The following is a 12,175-nucleotide window of genomic DNA, read 5'->3' as shown; positions in this document are numbered from 1 at the left end:
AGTTTTTCTCATCATTCCTTTCACCCATTTCCTCCCATGTTGACTGTATGACTGTAACTTGTTGCTTATATCCTAAGATTTTTATTAATATTGCTTCTTCATTGCTTATTTGACCCCTGTGACAATCATTAAGTGTTGTACCACATGATTCTTGACAAATGTATATTTTATTTTATGTACGCTGAGAGCATATGCACCAAGACAAATTCCTTATGTGTCCAATCACACTTGGCCAATAAAAATTCTATTCTATTCTATTCTATTATAAAAGGCAGAAGCTACGTATCTATCACTTCACTATATCATTAGCTCTGAGGCTTGTTGTACCTGATAGCATTGCTTTGATCTTGTTTATAGTTAATTTTAGTCCCATTTGTTTCACTTCTTGAATTTTATACTGGAGCATATAGGTTCTTTGAAATTTGGACTAGTGTAATTACCCAGCATGCATCAGAAGGCAGATTAGTAATCATTTTAAGCAATGTTTAAGCTTATTTAATCAGGATTTATGTAATGAAATTATACTTATTTAACTTATTAGTGACATTTTATAATAGCAATTAACACTGAATTGTGCAATGCCCCATATTGAAAAAAAAATCATTATTATAACAAAAGAAAACAATGTCAGAATAAATCTAGCAACACATCTAATATAAAGATATGAAAAATGTAAAACCTTTTAAAAAAATCTCTTAACTCCATACAAATAAGGATTTCACTTTGTACTAAAAAAACCAGCATGTTTTATTTTCTTTTGCATGCAGATATTTGAGAATTTGTTCATCTTACTGATAAAGATAAAACCCCTAAAGACCCCATGATTTGCTTTGTGGGGGATTAAGTACTTCTATAAAATAAAAGGTAAAATTGAATTTAGTCTTGTTTAAAAATGCACAATATAACTACTAGACGTATATTTGAATAACCTGAATATGATTTGAAATTCCAGTTGCTATTTAGTCACTTTTGCTATGTGTTCCCAGAAGGTTCCAAAATATCTTTCGGTGTTAAGATTGTTATCATAATATGCAAGCACTTGTAAGATAGATGTTAACAAAAGGCCATTTCTTAGTGTACCTTAAATTGTACTGTCATTTATCTACAATTTACGAAGGATCAGATTGTCAGGTCTGTCATGGCCTTATCCACCATCATAGTAGGCACCATCTGTTCTGCCTGTGTGTGCTAACCGCCCTTAATTACAGGTTAATTAATCCAAGCAAACACACACGATAGAAGGAAAATAAATGTTCTTTATCAACAGAAGAGAAGAAAAAACTCCCTTTTAAACTTCAAAGGGATTTTTTGTAGCAACAAGGCACAGTTGAAATACAGTACAAGAACGAAGTCCAATTATTAACTCAGTAACTGTGAAATTGGGTCAAACAGTGATAAACACTCACAATGAAGTATAATCCAAAGTCCAGGAATCCAAACACAGTCTTGAATACAATCAGGAAACAACAATTCACCTTGACAAACTACAACAGCCAAGCCAGCACGCTGCTATTTTTATCAGCAGCTCTAGTTACTGGAGCCCTACCCAAACACAGGTGGCCTCTCTTATCTCCTGTAATATTTCTTAAGTTGTTCTCTCCTATGCATAACTCTATGCATGCGTGGGTCAGTCATACATTCCTGATCTGAATCCAGCGAAAATAAAGATGATTGATCTCCTGAATTGTCTGCCAAAACCGCCTCTTCCATGTCACCCACACTTCCTTCGTCAGAGGATAATTCGCTGGCAGATTCTGTCAGGAGCAAAACAGGCTTATGGCATGTGGATGTTTCCCCCACATCCACCTCCACATTCCTTGGGGCAGAGCTAACCGCAGCACCATCTATAGTCTATATTAATGATAATGCTATCTCAATATTTTAGGAGCCTAAAGAACTAAATCAAGTAGGGAGATATGCGGTGAAGCTCCTGGAGTAAGAATGATAGAATATTCTAGGAAGCTTTTGCTTTTGTATTAATATTGTACAGCTCTTTGAGATGATACTTCAAGGAAAGTTCAAGAGAAACATCCCTTAAAATAGTAATGTAAAATATAACCTCTGATTACGTTCCCCCCCCCCCAAAACCGATGTCTTATCTGCAGCATCACCCAGCACTTTCAATAGCCAGTCCAAGTTTCTGCAATGCACTAAAATCTCTATCATGTCTTTCAGCTTCTAGAGGCTTCTAGAGAAGATTGCAAAGTGACACATCAGGTCAAAATTGTTGCTTTGTAGGTAGCAAAATAAATCATAAGCTTCACAAATGACTGCATTTTGCTGATTCAGATTACTTTTTTATAAACATAACAAAAGATTATTACAATACTACATGTTCTTTCACAGAAAACCATGGCAAGAAATGTTTTCACAACAAAATATAAGGGAGAACTGACTAAAGCATGACTTTCCACTTCCTCAGTTTTCTGGACATGCTCAGTAAGCACTTCACTATGATTGGCTGACTGAGTCACCAGACAGGATTCATTGATTAACCATGTTCTGATTGTCTCTCCCAGTCAGGAACAAATCTCAACAAAATTGTACTCCTTTTCCTCAGTGAGTTGTACTACATTACCTTTGTGAAAATAAGAAAGTTAAATCTGGTGCAGCAGGTTGAGTGAAGTACTGCAGGCCACTAAAAGCTTCAAGCAGTGGTTCAGATCTCATCACCAGCTCCAGGTTGACTTAGCTTTCCATCCTTCTGAGGTGGGTAAAATGGGGGCAATATGCTGGCTCTGTAAAAAAGTGCTATTGTTAACATGTTGTAAGCCACCCTGAGTCTAAAGAGAAGGTCGGGATAAAAAAACCAAATAAAATAAATATAGCACTAGCTATTTTAAGCCAAACATAACCCTGGATTCCAATTTTTTTTTAAACTAGCAGATTTTTTTAACCAAAAGATACAGCATAAATAAATGAAACAAATGTGGTAGATAGCAGACATTTTACATTAAAATAGAGATGCCTTGTCTTTATATGAATCCAGCATATTATTTGTCTATTGGATGTTAAAAAGGGAAATGCAATAAGCAATTAAATTTAACACTTGCGATATATTAGTGTTAAGGTTGCTCTACAAATATTTCTCCAATTTGGTTTTGTATATTGCTCAGAATATGTCATTATGGAATATTTTAGCAGTGAAAGAAAATGTTATAAATAGATCTTTTTATATATAAATTTATCTGGACCTCCAAGCAAAAGTTTGGTTTGATGTAATCTTTCCTAATCTTCTACTGTCGAGATATATTTAAAACACAATGTCCATAGTTCCTAAACTGGATAAACTGGAGATACGTTTTGCAACATACAAGTAATATCAGTGTTTTTCAATCTTGGCAACCTGGAAACAATACTGATATAGATCAGTGTTTGTCAACTTGAAGATGTGTGGACTTCAACTGCTAAGGGAATTCTAATAGTTAAAGTCCACACATTTTCAAGACAGGCATGGCTGAGAATCACTGTTTTATATCAATATTCCTCAACCGGTAAATAGATCATATATACACATATATCCCAAAAACATGTCCATTAAGTTAAGGAATTAGAGTACTGGGATAGGGTTGAAAGCATAGCATGGCTTGTTAGTTTCTTGGGGGAAGGACATTTAAAAATAAGTACAATAGAAAAACATGTTTTATCTCCTTTTAATATCAATTTTAACATTTGATTTGTCAGCCAATGCAGTAGATATGTGTTTTCTTTTATGTATCTAATTAAATGTATGTCTAGTTCTTGTTGGTATAAATCAACTGATCCTATTAACAGTTTCTTTGCCACCCAACCTAATATAAATGTCAGAAAATCAATAGTGTGATTATTAAAAATGGCTCTAGGAACAACTATTGGGTTCATAAAAATAACTGCAGCCATTTAGAGAGAGTGTTCAATTTTAGCAGACACAAATTATTTCCTCTTTATATATAATTACTTTTATTCTAAAAAGCAAATACAAAAGAGTTACCGTATTTTTCGCTCTATAAGACGCACCTGCTGATAAGACGCACCTAGATTTTAGAGGAGGAAAATAGAAAAAAAATATTTTGAGCCAAAAAGTGGGCTAAAATATTTATTACAATAACAGAATAACTTAACATGAACAATAGCCAACAGCAGCATTAAGAACCATCATTACTGTAAAAGATAAGGTCTCTAGTCATTGGGAAATCCCAAAAATTCCTCACAACTGTCCGAACTTGTCACGCTCAGTGGCTCACTATCACTGGTGTCAGGGTCTTCATAAAGGACATCATCCTCTGAACCATCCAAGGCATTACTGATGCCACATTTCCTGAAGGAACTTACAACCGTTTCATCCTTCACGGCTTGCCATGACGTTTTCACCCACTCACAAACTTGAGTGATGGTGGGCCTTTTCATTCTTCCAGTGGGTGTCAGGTCATGATTCCCAGCAGCCATCCACTTGTTCCACTCCTCTCGCATGAACACTTTAAATGGCTTGTTAAGTGAAACATCCAGAGGTTGCAACTGGCTAGTAAGCCCCCCAGGAATGACAGCTAGATGGGTCTTTGCTAATTTAAAGATTTTTTTTGTGTTGTCACTGATATGTGCCCTAAACTGGTCAAGTACTAGTAGGGCAGGTTTCTTCAGAAGCCCTCCAGGGCGTTTGGACCACACTTTTTCTATCCATATTTTCATTCCACCTTCATCCATCCATCCTTTCTCATGAACATGGACAATAACTCCACGTGGGATCACCTCTTTCGGCATGGTTTTTCTTTTGAAAATTATCATTGGAGGCAACTTGGTGCCATCCGCGCAGCAGGACAACACAACAGTATAATGGGTTTTCTCATGTCCTGAGGTCTTCACAGTTACAGTTTTTGCACCTTTCACATCAACAGTCCTGTTTGATGGAACATCAAAGGTTAATGGGACTTCATCCATATTTCCAATCTGCCCTATTTCAAAGCCATTTTTCTTTCTTGCATCAATAACAAATTTATGGAAAGACAGAATCTTGGATTCATATTCTTTAGGCATTTTTTGCGCAATTCTAGTTTTGGTGCGCATAGCAAGGCCAGATCTTCTCATGAACCTGTAGCACCATGATGCTGATCCAGTAAAGTCGTCAATGCCTTTCTCTGCAGCAAGACGCTTGGCTTCATATCTTATCATTTTCGTGGAGACTGATAATCCATTGTTCCTGTGATGTATGATCCACTCTTTCATTTCCACATCTATCTGTGGCCATTTTGCAGTATGCCCACGAAAAGTGTGTTTGCTTTTATCTGCTTTTTGCAGTGCTTCCTCCTGTTTCCTCCATTCCCGTATCATTTTTTCAGTTGGAGGTGGCCCAAACTGTCTTTCAGCTGCCCTGTTTCCATGTTCTTTGGCGTATTTTACTACCTCCAGTTTAAATGGGATTTTATAGCTTAGCCTTTTCTGCTTTGACATCTTTGTAAAATTGGATGCAGCAGGAGACTACGGTAGTGTTCTACAACAAAAATGTAATGAAACAACTGTCATCAAGAGCTGCCATCTGCCCAAGGCACTATTGTGAGGGCTGGGTACTGTATGGGACACTAATATGGGGGCTGGTTACTATATGAGACACTTGTGGGGGGCTGGCTACTGTATGAGACACTTGTGGGGGGCTGGCTACTGTATGAGACACTTGTGGGGGGATGGCTACTGTATGAGACACTAATATGGGGGCTGGGTACTGTATAGGACACTATTGTGGGGGCTGGGTACTGTATGGGTTCGAATATGGGGGGGCTGGTTGCTGTATGGGACACTACATGTACGGTACATGTATGTGGGGTTGCCCTAAAGTTGCACAGCCCCACATACATGTACATGAATGTGTTAAACTGTCACTGAGTGATTCTGTGTAGTGACAGTTCAGACAATTCATGTTGTGTTTTATGTTGTCATGTTTGTGAGCTGGAAAGGACAAGGGGAGAGAAAAAACAGGGTACCAGCAGTCGGGCAGGTGTCTTGAGGGGGCACTCCCATCTGGAAGGAACGGAAGAAAGGCGAGGGCGAGCTATGAAGGAAGGAGGGAGGGTGGAAGGAAGGAAGGAAGGGTAAAAGGGGCGATCAAGAGAGGAATGGGTGAATGAATGGACGGAGGGTGGGAAGGAAGGAAGGAAAGAGGGAAGGGACAGGAACAGAGGAAGGGTGCAAGGAAACTTATGAAAGGGGAGAGTAAGAGAGGAAGGAGTGAAAGAAGGGAGTGAGGGAGGAAAGAAGGTAGGAAGGAGAAGGAAAGCAAGAAATGGAGGGAGAGAAAGAAAAAAAGAAAGAAAGAAAGAAAGGGGAAGGGACAGAACAGAGGAAGGAAGCAAGGAAACTTATGAAAGGGGAGAGTAAGAGAGGAAGGAGTGAAAGAAGGGAGTGAGGGAGGAAAGAAGGTAGGAAGGAGAAGGAAAGCAAGAAATGGAGGGAGAGAAAGAAAAAAAGAAAGAAAGAAAGAAAGGGGAAGGGACAGAACAGAGGAAGGAAGCAAGGAAACTTATGAAAGGGGAGAGTAAGAGAGGAAGGAGTGAAAGAAGGGAGGGAGGGAAGAAGGTAGGAAGGAGAAGGAAAGCAAGAAATGGAGGGAGAGAAAAAAAGAAAGAAAGAAAGAAAGAAAGAAAGGGGAAGGGACAGAACAGAGGAAGGAAGCAAGGAAACTTATGAAAGGGGAGAGTAAGAGAGGAAGGAGTGAAAGAAGGGAGTGAGGGAGGAAAGAAGGTAGGAAGGAGAAGGAAAACAAGAAATGGAGGGAGAGAAAGAAAAAAAGAAAGAAAGAAAGAAAGAAAGGGGAAGGGACAGAACAGAGGAAGGAAGCAAGGAAACTTATGAAAGGGGAGAGTAATAGAGGAAGGACTGAAGGAAGGGAGGGAGGGAAGAAGGTAGGAAGGAGAAAGAAAAGAAGAAATAGAGGAAGGGAAGGTAAAAGAGAGAAAGAAAAAGAGCAAGAAAGAAAGAAAAAGAGAGAAAGAAAGAGAATGAAAGAGAAATAAAAATAGAGGGGGAATGAAAGAAATGGAAGGAAGGAAGGAGAGAAAGCAAGAGAAAGAAAGAGAAAGAAAAAAGAATGAAAGAGCAAGAGAGAAAGAGAGAAAGCAGAAATGAGAAGCTGAGAGCTGGCAGTCCAGGAGCCTCGCATGTGCTGTTGGAAGGGGGCTTGGTGGTCCTGGGAGATGGTGAACATTGTTCCTTCTTCCCTCTCAGCACAGAGGGGTGGCTTCCTCCTGCAAGGAGAGCTCTGCTCACCAACCTCTCCCACAAGTTTCAGATGAGAAGCCTCACCTGGGTTCCCGGAGCTCCTTAGAAATAGAACTTCCCAGCAGCGAGGGGGGGGAGGCAGAGTCAAGAAGGGCTCCGCCCTGGTTCCCCGCTGCTCCTCCCCAGTGCAAAGCGCAGGACTGCCGCCTCCCCCCAGGATCTCGTGCTTGCGGCTTGCGGGGAGCGGCAAACGATTGCTTGGAAGCGGAACCGCCGGAGAAACAACAACGAGAGAGCTGGCAAGCGGGGGGGAGGGGAAACGGGGACTGCCTTCCGCGAGAGTTCGGGGGGTTTGGGGCGCGCAGGGGCTGGCAGGCAGGGAGGAAGAGAGGCGCCAGCATCGGACGGAGATGTCGAACAGGCAGCGCTTTCGCTTTGGCAGCCGGGCCGTTGAGAGGGGCGTCCAGAGCGCTCCAGGAAAGGCTCTGAGCCGCTAACGCTCCTCCGGCGACAGAGGCGGCGGTCTCCAGATGAAGACCTCCCCTTGGCGGCGATGGGAGACAGAGGCTGTCCGGGACACTTTTGTTGACTATAACGCCCCCCCCTCTGCTCCAGCGCCTCCCCCCCGCCCTCCCTGCCTGCATCTTCGCTCCATAAGACGCCGCTGATTTTTCATCCTCCTTTGGGAGGAAAAAAACTGCGTCTTATGGAGCGAAAAATACGGTACTTAAAGGTGGATTGTAAATCACTCTGTCAAAACAGAGGTACTTTAAACACAAATAATGGAAATCTTTATACCTCACTAATCATAAGCATAATGTTTGTTTTAACATTTTATGCAATAATGGGGGGAAAATATATATAATATATTAAGTAAAAAATTGTTTACTACATTTTTAAAAGAAAAATTGTGTCTAGAACTTCCAACTGAAGTCTGGAAGTCCTTGTTCTCTGGCTTGGGGGATATGTATGTAACTCTATACATTTTTTGTGACAAAACAAACTCCCCTAAACATAAAACGCTGTACTTTTTACCCAAAAAACTGTATAGGATGTTCAGTACCTAGTATGGTGTCATAACATAAAACCATTGTAATCCAGTCTGTAGCTTTTAGGTTTGAAGTTCAGTTTCCTGAACTTCCTAGTGCCTGGTAACTAGTAACATTTGTGGAAAGTTGATTCACAGGTGTACATAGATAAGGGATAGAAGAGACATTTAACTGCAACTTTATATAGTGTGAAGTTATCAGATTGCTGATAAAAGAGAGCATCTGTAGTTCAGAGTTGAACTGCAGAGTCCTTGATATTCTCTAAGTTTGATTGTTTTTTTGCAGATCTTTTATTACAAAACTAGAAAACATCAGTGCTAGTAAGGAATTGGGTTTATAATAGTTGCTATTCTGGCTATCAGAATATAAATATATACCATATATTATTAATATATAAATATATGTTAGTTTATAACAGTGGTTAAATCCATTTTTTTTACTACTGGTTCTGTGGGCATGGCTTGGTGGGAGAGGCTTGGTGATTGTGGCAAGGGAAGGATATTGCAAAATCTTCATTTCCACTCATCTTTGGGGCCAGACAGAGATGGTATTTGCTGGTTCTCTGAACTACTCAAAATCTCCGCTACCAATTCTTCAGAACCTGTCAGCACCTGCTTGATTTCACCCTGGTTTATAAATATATGAATAAACATGATCAAATCCAAAAATACTAGGGAATTCCTGAAAACCTAGCACTCAGACAAATCAGCCATTAATGGGCACATACCATTAAAAAGAGACAATTTTAAAAAGCCATAAGGGAAAAATATAACATTTATCATCATTAGTCAATATCCACATAACCAGCAATTAACACAAAAATTAGCCTTACACTGGTACCTCATCTTACGAACGCCTCTTCTAACGAACTTTTCGAGATACGAACCCAGTGTTTAAGATTTTTTTGCCTCTTCTTCTGAACTATTTTTCACCTTACGAACACAAGCTGCCACTGCTGGGATGAAGGGGTTTCTTTTTTTCTTTTTTGAAGCTTGGATAGAGTGAAAGATCTTGCATTAAGAAAGCAAGGAGAACTGGAGTGCTTGCAGAGGTAATGAAAGGGTGTATTTTGAAGAAAGAAAAGGGAGCGGTGGCTTGGAGAGAGCGAAAGAGTTTGCATTAAGAAATCAAGAAGAACTGGAGTGCTTGCAGAGGTAATGAAAGGGTGAATTTTGAAAAGGGTGTATTCTTTCTTCCCACTCACCCTTTCCCCTAGCCTTGCTTCTTCTACCCGCCCCCTTTCACTGCTCCTCCCTGCCCTCCGTTCGCCTCTCTTCTAAAGTTTGGGATTTTCCTGAAGGATTTGTACGCATTATTCGCTTTTACATTGATTCCTATGGGAAACATTATTTCGTCTTACGAACTTTTCACCTTACGAACCTCATCCTGGAACCAATTAAGTTTGTAAGACAAGGTATCACTGTATACTAATGATCAAGAAGCAAACAAGACCCCAATGAAGGAAGTACCTTGAAGTTTGCTTTTTAGCAAAACAGACTAACCACAAACAACAGCTGAATTGAGGAACCACCGAGACCACTCTCATCAACACTGACAGGAGGGCCAATAGTATATAAAATGAGAACACATTTGATTCTTTTCTAGTATTGATAATATAACCATAAACCCTGAAGCTGGCCTGGCTGAAGCCATCTTGGAACGTTAATCCTACCACATCAGAGTTGAGGGATAGGGAGTGAGAACTAGAGATAGCTGAGGTTGTTTAGTCAAAATAAAATACTTTCTCTTGGGAACCAAGAACGTTCTCACACTTGGCCGGAGGAAGGAGGAGTGATGACACCAGACCAGCAACCACTGCTTTGATCAGGCCATGTTTGAGATTGGGGAATGACTTTCACTTTTAATTAGTGAAAAGTGAGGGACAGAGTCAGTTTTCATCAAATATGTGTCAATATGATATTTCCAACGAAGCTATTATTTGATTAATCTACCTGCCTCAGAGTTTTGCTTGCTATCTATGGATCTAACCTAGTTTGGTATTGAAACATCTACAAGAAAACAACCAAGCACAGAAAACATGAAGAATGCAGTTATCGAATTTATTTTTATTTGTGATGGAAGATAGGAAATCACTTCTTTACATAATTCAGTTTATTTATCTTTTTTCCTTTCTTAATTTTTTTCTTCTTGCATTCACTTTTTCTACTGTAATTAAAAATAAGAATTATGAAAAAAGAATTTTTTTTATAAATTTTGTTTTGTGAACTAATTTGCATAAGCCTCTGAACTAATTCATAATCAGTTAATTACAGATATCTGATAAGAGTTTTGTGCCTTCACTGGTCTGATGAAAGTATAAAAAGTATACACTTTGTGTGTGTATATAATAAGGAATGGTCAAAGAGGAGAGAGTCAGTCAGTGCATGTAGTCTGTAATCTCAATAAGAGATTGATAAAATGTATTATGAACAGGCAATATCCCGTTTGGAGGGACCCAGGGGAAGAGCCTTCTCTGTGGCGGCCCCGTTCCTCTGGAACCAACTCCCCCCAGAGATTAGAATTACCCCCACCCTCCTTGCCTTTTGTAAGCTTCTTAAAACCCGCCTCTGTCATCAGGCATGGGGGAACTGAGATACTCTTTCCCCCTAGGCCTTTACAATTTACACATGGTATGTTTGTGTATATATTTGGTTTTATAATAAGGGTTTTTTTTAGTTGTTTTAATATTTGATTGTTACATGCTATTTTTTATCACTGTTGTTAGCCTCCCCGAGTCTACGGAGAGGGGCGGCCTATAAATCCAATAAATAAAATAAATAAATAAATAAGATATTTATCTTTTATATATTTAAATATATTTATTTCAAGAAGTAAAAATGTATTCAATGATCAGCGCAACACTGTAATAATTAATTGGCAGATTAGCAACTGATCTTATACTATGAATCTGTTCATTGTATGAAGAAGCATCAGCTTTCATCTGTGATTGTGGAGTCAAGTCTATTTTTGAAGGAGCAGGGAATGAAGTCCACATGGCAAAATGTGGGGATTCCCAACCTTTCTCCTGCAGAAATTGCTGGATCCTATTGCTCTCCTATATCTCCTATATACCTTTCCTCTATTCCTATATCTCTTCTTCTATTCTTTCATTGATATGTTCTATTCCTATATCTTCTTTTCTATTATTTCTTAGATATATTTTACTATGAGTATCTCCTCTATAACCTTCATCATGTATTTTACTATGTGTATATTGATATATACCCACCAAAACCCTCATTGTGTATTGGACTTTTATATCCTTTCTTTATATATAATAACTCATGTCTATCCTCTTCAATATGTATTGTGCATTGGACAAAATAAATAAATAAATAAAAACATCCAACTCACCTAGCTGCCTTTTAACAAACAAACTAACAAATTATTTGTTTATGGCTGCCATTATTATTTTCTTCTTAAGGGATGAGATTACATATTATTACCTGACATCTTTTTCCTTAACCCTAGTATGTAGGATTTATACAGATGGTCCATTGCAAACATTTACTCAAGCTACAAAGATGATGGCAATGATGAAAAGGGGAAATTTACTTTTTAAAGTAACTGTTTTGTTAACCTTGTCAAAATAATAAGTAGAAGAAATAGATTTTCCAAACAATTAGCATGATTTAGCTTTTGTCACCTATTTGCTCTGCTTATTAATGCACTTTTAACATTCCTCAATATTTTTTCCCTCACATTCCTTGGGAGTGCTATGAATAATCACCTCAAAATTTAAAATGAACTGCCAGCAGATTCAATATCATGCATGCCAGAGAAAACATTGACTTTATTTTTACATCAACAAGAAAAATGACCCTGCATATTTTGTATAAATACAAAAGGTTTGTTTGGGTATTAAATTTTCTTTGCCAAGACTGTGTAAATAATGACATGATTATATTAAGTACTTTTTAATATTTAGAGATGTTGACTTA

General features: G+C 38.7%; 1 long non-coding RNA gene across 1 annotated transcript in view; it reads left to right on the top strand.

Moving 5' to 3' along the window:
* Positions 1 to 2,528: 2,528 nt before the first annotated feature.
* The window catches only part of LOC139168484 (uncharacterized), a 52,809-nt gene continuing 43,162 nt past the window's right edge, over positions 2,529 to 12,175 (top strand). Inside the window, exon 1 of the long non-coding RNA XR_011559300.1 lies at positions 2,529 to 2,709. This is a non-coding gene — a long non-coding RNA (uncharacterized lncRNA). The remainder of the gene's footprint in view (positions 2,710 to 12,175) is intronic.

The sequence above is a fragment of the Erythrolamprus reginae genome, chromosome 5, assembly GCF_031021105.1.
Source record: "Erythrolamprus reginae isolate rEryReg1 chromosome 5, rEryReg1.hap1, whole genome shotgun sequence".
NCBI lineage: Eukaryota > Metazoa > Chordata > Lepidosauria > Squamata > Dipsadidae > Erythrolamprus > Erythrolamprus reginae.
The sequence above is the reverse complement of the archived record's forward strand: the minus strand, read 5'-3'. Positions and strand labels throughout refer to the sequence as shown.